The sequence below is a fragment of the Nannospalax galili genome, unplaced genomic scaffold (genome assembly GCF_000622305.1).
Source record: "Nannospalax galili isolate Female #2095 unplaced genomic scaffold, S.galili_v1.0 scaffold690, whole genome shotgun sequence".
In the NCBI taxonomy this organism is placed as follows: Eukaryota; Metazoa; Chordata; class Mammalia; order Rodentia; family Spalacidae; genus Nannospalax; species Nannospalax galili.
This window is the reverse complement of record NW_008329288.1, coordinates 2,879,669-2,885,668: the sequence shown is the minus strand read 5'-3', so window position 1 is coordinate 2,885,668 and position 6,000 is coordinate 2,879,669. Positions and strand designations below refer to the sequence as shown.

The window sequence follows — 6,000 nt, the reverse complement described above, 5'->3', positions numbered from 1 at the left end:
GGAGTCCGGGGGGCGGGTCCCAGTGCCGCTGACGTCCCGAGCAGTGCTGGGAAGTATAGGCTGTGTTGTCACGCCGGTGTCAGTCTGATGAAGATTGGCATCAGGTAAGCTGTCATTCATTTCCATGTCAGAGACGCTTTTGCAGGCGGCGGCGGCGCAGCGGCGGCGGCTGCTGCTGCGGGCGGCTGCCTCAGAGCGCGTGTGTTTTATTCCAGTCCCCAAGCCAGAGTATTATTCATTGCGACAGGGCAAGGAGGAGAGAGGGAGAGAGGGAGGCAGCAGGGAGGAGAGAGAGGGAGGCAGCAGGGAGGAGGGAGGCAGGGAGTAGAGACGGACGGCGGGAGCGTGCAGAGCGAAGCTGGGGAAGCGCCGGGAGAGCGCGGAGCGAAGCCGCGCGAGGGGCCGCGAGGCCGGGCGAGGAGGCGGCGAGAGCTGCGCGGCCCAGCACCGGGACCGGGCCGGTGCGCAGCTTCTGCGGCGGTGGGCTGCGGACTCCGAGCGCGGCAGGACCGGGAGCCTGGAGCGGGCGGGCTGGGTGCTGTGCGCCCCGAGCTTCCCGGGACCGCAGCGTAGGGCGAGCGCCGGCCCGAGCCCGGCTCCGGGATCCCGGCTGGGCGCTCCGAGGGGCGAGGCTGGGCACCGCGCGCCGCTCCAGCTTCTTTCCCCGGCTCCGCGAGCCCTGGGGCCGGCCCTTTCTCCAGCCTGGGCCGCCGGGCTGGAAACGCGAGCAGCTGGAGCCTGGGGCCGGGGGCTGGAGTCCAGCTGCAGCGCCGCGTCCTGCCGGACCCCAGGAGGCAGGGGGAGAGGAGGTTCGCAGGATCCTGGGGACAGGGGAGCACGCGTGGGGGTCAGAGAAACCCGGACCCGGCTACACTCAGGGACCCTAACCCGGAGTAGGGAGAGAATTCGTAGGTCACTGGCTTTCCGTAGGTTGTTGGGGGGTCTTGGGGGTGGGTTTTTGGGAGGCTTGGGGGCCCTGGGCGAAGAACTAGAATATGAATTCGTTCAATGGGGGACCGAAGATCAGGAGCAGAAAGCCGTAGGGGATGGAGCCGGGTCCTACTGTGCCGCGCAAAGTTTGTGTTTCTTTCGGGTTAGGCGAGTGAATCTCCCGGCCCCCGAAGCCCAAGGAAGAAAGGAGCGCAGTGGGCCGCGCTTCCCCCGGCGTTCTCCGCAGCGCAGCCTGGGGTTTCCGCGCCGGGAGACCCGGGATGGGAATGGGAGGGGGTTGTGGATCAGCTCTGAAATGAGGGCTGGGCTTGGGGCAGGCTAGAGTTTGGGTTGTCGGATCCCGGCTGTTTTCTCCAGAATTGGAAATGAAGGGCCGCTATATAGTTTACACGCCGGCGAGAGCAGAGGGCTGGAGATAGGCGATGGGGCCCCGTTAAGTCGGAGGCTCGCACTGGATGGGTAGGTGACGATTTTAGCACTGAGCCACAGGATCACGACTCTTTATGGGGGTCCCGGCTATTGGAATTTGGGAAGGGCTGCTCCTTCAGGTCCTGACAGCGCGCGGGATTGGAAAAACGTTTCGTGGGCCACGAAAGTAGTTGACCCGACCGGTGGTAAGCTAGCTCAGAATGTCTGCTGCTCCTCCCAACAAGCGAACACGAAGGAGAAGATTTGGGGTGCATAGGACCTGGACCTAGGAGACTGATTCTGGGGAACAGACAAATCTAGGGATATTCCAGGCGAAGAGACAGGGCAGCCTCACCGGTCTCCGAGTGGATCCGAGGACCCGACCCTGGGACTAGGCGGGCTCCTGGAGCCACTCGAGGTTTGCGGCCGCAGGGCGGCGGGCGGTTGCTGGTGGCCCGCCGGGACCGCGGCCTGCGACTCGCGGAAGGGAGAAGCTAGGAGGGAGATGCCCCTGGGGCCTGAGGGCTTCGGCCCTGGGCGGGATACTCTCGAACCCGGGAACTCCGATTCGACCTGCCGCCTCTTCCGCTGGCGGGTTTCGACCACTGGCAACGCGGGGAAGCCCACAGGCCCCACGATCTATGCGGTGTTCCGGCCCAGCGGGAGGAGGAAGTTGTTCGGGGTTCCTTACCCTTACACATGTTAGCTTGGGACTTCTCCAGGATGTTGGCTTTCTGGAATTCAGATGCTCTTCAACTGGTGAAAGCCAAGTTAACCATCTTAAGCAGATTTAAACGATTCTTCCCACACCCAAATCTGAGAAACGAAGGTGTTCAAAAACAACACGATGCATAATCCCAAGCTCTAGCCCCTGGCCTTCCCACCCTGCCTTCTGACCTTCCCGAAGCCCCAGGACCTTGGTGCAAGTGTGTATGTGTGTGTGTGGGGGGGTCTCGTTTCTGGGTTCATATCTCACACTCAAACTGCGTCCTCAAGAGTAGTAGTGGTAGTCCTCAGGCCTAGCTCAGGAGTGTTTTGAATGAGGAAAGGTCCGGAAGGGGTGAAGATCTGGGGGGGTGGGGGGTAGGTAAAGTGTGTGATGCGGGGTGGAGGAGTGTGTGTATAAGAGAGATTTCCTCCGTGCACACTTGCATCCTTGGCTGGGACAGCCAGACAGTCTTTCGCCGGCACTGAAGCTCCGGGACCCGCGAATGGCCACCGCAGCCTGGGGCGCGGCGACTGCCGCGGCAGCGATGCTGAAAGGCTGTTGTTTTCCAGGCTTGGAATTCGTGCGCGCGCTCTCTCCCGCAGAGAGCTGAGCCGGGGAGGGAGCCGTGACCCCGCAGAGACTCCCCGGTCACCGCCTCCCTTTTGTGAGCGCGAAAGGCGTGAAAGGCCGGAGAAAGAGGAACTGCTCGGAATGAGGGCCAGGGGGTTACTAGAGGGAGATGGGCCCAGCAGCGATCACAGTAAAATGCCTCGTGCGAATTGCAGTGAAGTGTACCCAACTTGAGACTGGCTGTTTTATGATGCTTTCTGGGAGTTTACTGCTCCTGCTTTTAAGTCTATAGATTGCTTTAAGTTAATGAAAGTGCTGCTTTCAAAAGGGGCTTTCAAAAGGGGCAGTGACAAATCCAGTACCTCCCCTTTACTCTTCCAAAATGGGCCTGTTTAGGAAGAGGGAGCTTGCTGGGGTTCCCACTGAAACAGAGCTGGGGGGGGGGGGCAGGACGCCGTGCGACAAGGAGGATTAATAAAAGTCAGTGTTCGAGTAATTCTGAAAGATTTTACTTCTCCCCAGTCCAGTTGCATCTGTACGTTCCTGAATGGCCTTCAAGGCGTTCCCTGGGTCTAGCTTTAAACGTTGCCGGGTGCCTCCACGGCAGCCCCCTCCACAGTGTTTTATGTAGGCCTGACCCTACTCAATTCAACTCAAACTGGATTTCAGGATTTCTGCCCAGTTGCCAATTGAAACTGCCACTACAATATTTACTTGGGCCCTGGGGGAGGGGCTTTGATTTGTGTTCAGTAAGATAGGGGTAAAGGGCTGGGAACCTCGAGGAAGAATAAGGCAGGCTGTTTTTCAGCATTTTTACCCCTTTTCAATCTATTTGGCACAAAAGGTGAGATGACATGGATTTGGACTACATACTAACACAGAACTGCAGAGGGACTGGGCTGTGGCTTTGACCGCATGTCATAACCATTTAAACTGTGGTTAGTTGTTCAAAGCTCAAAGCTTCTCCAAGCTGGGTTTCATTAACTCTACACCAGTTGCCTGGAAGTTCAGTAGCAATAAATTGTATAAACACATTCGAAGTAAGTTAGTGATGAAATAAGGAGAATTATTGTCTTGTGAGTGGAGAATCCCTAATTCATGGAGTTCTAGCTTAAATGGAAACATACCTCTTTTTCCTTGGCCTTGAAGTTTATGGGTGCACCACAGTGTGTGTTAAATTTCTTTCTGCCATGTTCATCTTCAGCCTGGGGCTGTAACTCATTAGAGACCAAGGCATGCCTAGAAAGCAGAAAGCTGAGTTTTAAAGGGAGTCTCTATTAGCCTGATTGAGGAACCAAACCAAAGCGTTCAACCTGATTTCCTTACCCTTCCTGAATACAGTGAGTAATATAAACAGAGCAGGGGCAAATTAGAGTTTTAAATGTTAGAAGCTTAATAACACTGTGTTGTAGCATTTGAAATTGTTTTTTATTAAAGAAACAACTAATAAAGTTTATAGGCTTCCAACATGTTGCAAGATTTCCTTGGTGGTATTTATTTAACACCCGCCCCCCCCCCGCACACTCGTGCGTGTGTACACACACACAGACACACACCTTTCAGAAATTCAACCTCCAGTTTTGGACTTTTGTTCCTAATTTATTTAAACTGACTTTTGTTCCTGATTTATTTAAACTGGAACACATTTTAAAATTAATTGGAGGAGAGTGAGACATGCTGTTACAAGTTTTCTTTTTCCTCTCCTGTATTGCACAGGGACTGTGACACTGTAGTGTGTGTGTGTGTGTGTGTGTGTGTGTGTGTGTGAAGCAATTGCTGGAGGTGACAGCATGTGAGGCAAAGTGTCTGGATCAAATAAAATGCAGATCCCAAGATGGAGAGGGTGAAAAGATGCCACAGAGGAAAGGCAGAAGAAGTGATATGGAAAATGAAATCATCATGAGCCTCCATAAGCCTTGAGTCTAACCAATACAACACGCTTTGTATTAGACACTTCATATGAGACCTGTGGCTTATTGAAGATTGAATTATATTGAGAAGCAGAATTTAGAGGGAGGAGTTGCACTCACTGGGTTCTATCCAAGCGGCATGGCGGGATGTTTGCGATGGGGCTCAGTAATTTAATTAAGTCTAATACCTGATGGGGAAAGAAGGAAGGAGGGAAGGGGGTGATTGGTGATAATCAAGGCTGGCAGGTCAGCATGCTGGGCTAGAGTTTGAGTTGGAATTTGGGGGCCTGGCGGCTTCATGCCCTATTACCACCAGCAGGTCCCCCAGCTGCTGGAGCTTGGTTTCATCTGTTGAGTGGAATGTAGCACGTGCTGTCCCTTATTAGGCTGCAAGGAGTGAAGGGTGGGCAAGAAGCAAGCACAGGGCTCACTGTAAATAATAAAGAAAAGGAGATAGAGGCTTCCTGGCAGCAAGGTCGCATTCTTCCATCTGTGTTTCCTTCCTTGCCTGGCTCCAGAGTCTGTCCTCACAACTTGCAGGAGTTCCTAGACTTTTGTGAAGGGGTGCAATTCCTGCTTTTCTTTCCATCTTTGAGTTTGAAAACTCTGCTGTGATTCTAAGAACCATCTGCTTTGCCCAGAGAGGCAATTATGGCTGAGTTGGGAGAACCAGCCTGGTTCATGACTCCAGTGTACACAGAATCTGACTTACCAGAGGGGCAGTCTTTTATGCCATGGGGAATAAAGGCCCAGCCCTAACTGGTGTGTGACATCTGGTTCTGCTGGTGGGGATAGGTGCTGGTCTGGAATGAGCCACAGCCTGGACCTCACTTAGTAGTCTCCATACTGGCAGATCAAAGCAGATTCTAGGCCACAAAGCCCACGAAGTTACACCCGCACTTCTACAAAACCACATGCTTGCTTGTAGACTCCTTCAGTTCCGGTGCCTGAATTTTAAAATCAAGCCCTGACACTGGAGACATAGCTCCGGTGGAATGCTTGTCTTTAATTCCCCTTAGTTCTCTGGGGATTCTTTGAGGGGGTTTTCCTCCACACACCCTTTCCAGCCAGCTAGCTGCAGGCCACATTTCAGTCTCCATTTTGATTGGGAGTGAGAGCCAGAGACCCAGGATAGAGGCAGTTGGAGTGCTGAGTTCTTTTCTCAGAATTCTTCCAGAACCCCCCAGGTATGAGAGTACACCAAGCCCTGGGACAGCGGAGGAGTTCACATTGCTCTGTGGAACTAGGGAAGAGCTTGCTGCGAACGTGTCTTCAGGGGGATATGCTGTTTGGCTTGGACACCTATCCACAGGCCTTGCTTGCCTGCCTGGGTTTCTAATTACAAGGAAGAAGCTGCTGCTAAGACCTATCTCACTAAAAACACATCCTCGTGTGTAAGAAGAAACCCTAAACCAGGCAGGATATTTTAAAACTGAAGCAATGAAGATTAGA

At 53.8% G+C, this 6,000-nt stretch overlaps 1 protein-coding gene across 3 annotated transcripts in view; it reads left to right on the top strand.

Moving 5' to 3' along the window:
* The window catches only part of Pknox2 (PBX/knotted 1 homeobox 2), a 269,298-nt gene that overhangs the window by 556 nt on the left and 262,742 nt on the right, over positions 1–6,000 (top strand). Inside the window, exon 1 of one of the 3 annotated variants that reach the window (XM_008834956.3) lies at positions 49–104. The exons of 1 other annotated variant lie outside the window; for it this stretch is intronic. The gene's annotated coding sequence lies outside the window, so the exon portion shown is untranslated. Of the gene's footprint in view, positions 1–48; positions 105–6,000 lie in introns of those variants that run through there. One more of the 3 variants, XM_008834965.3, reaches the window with a different exon arrangement.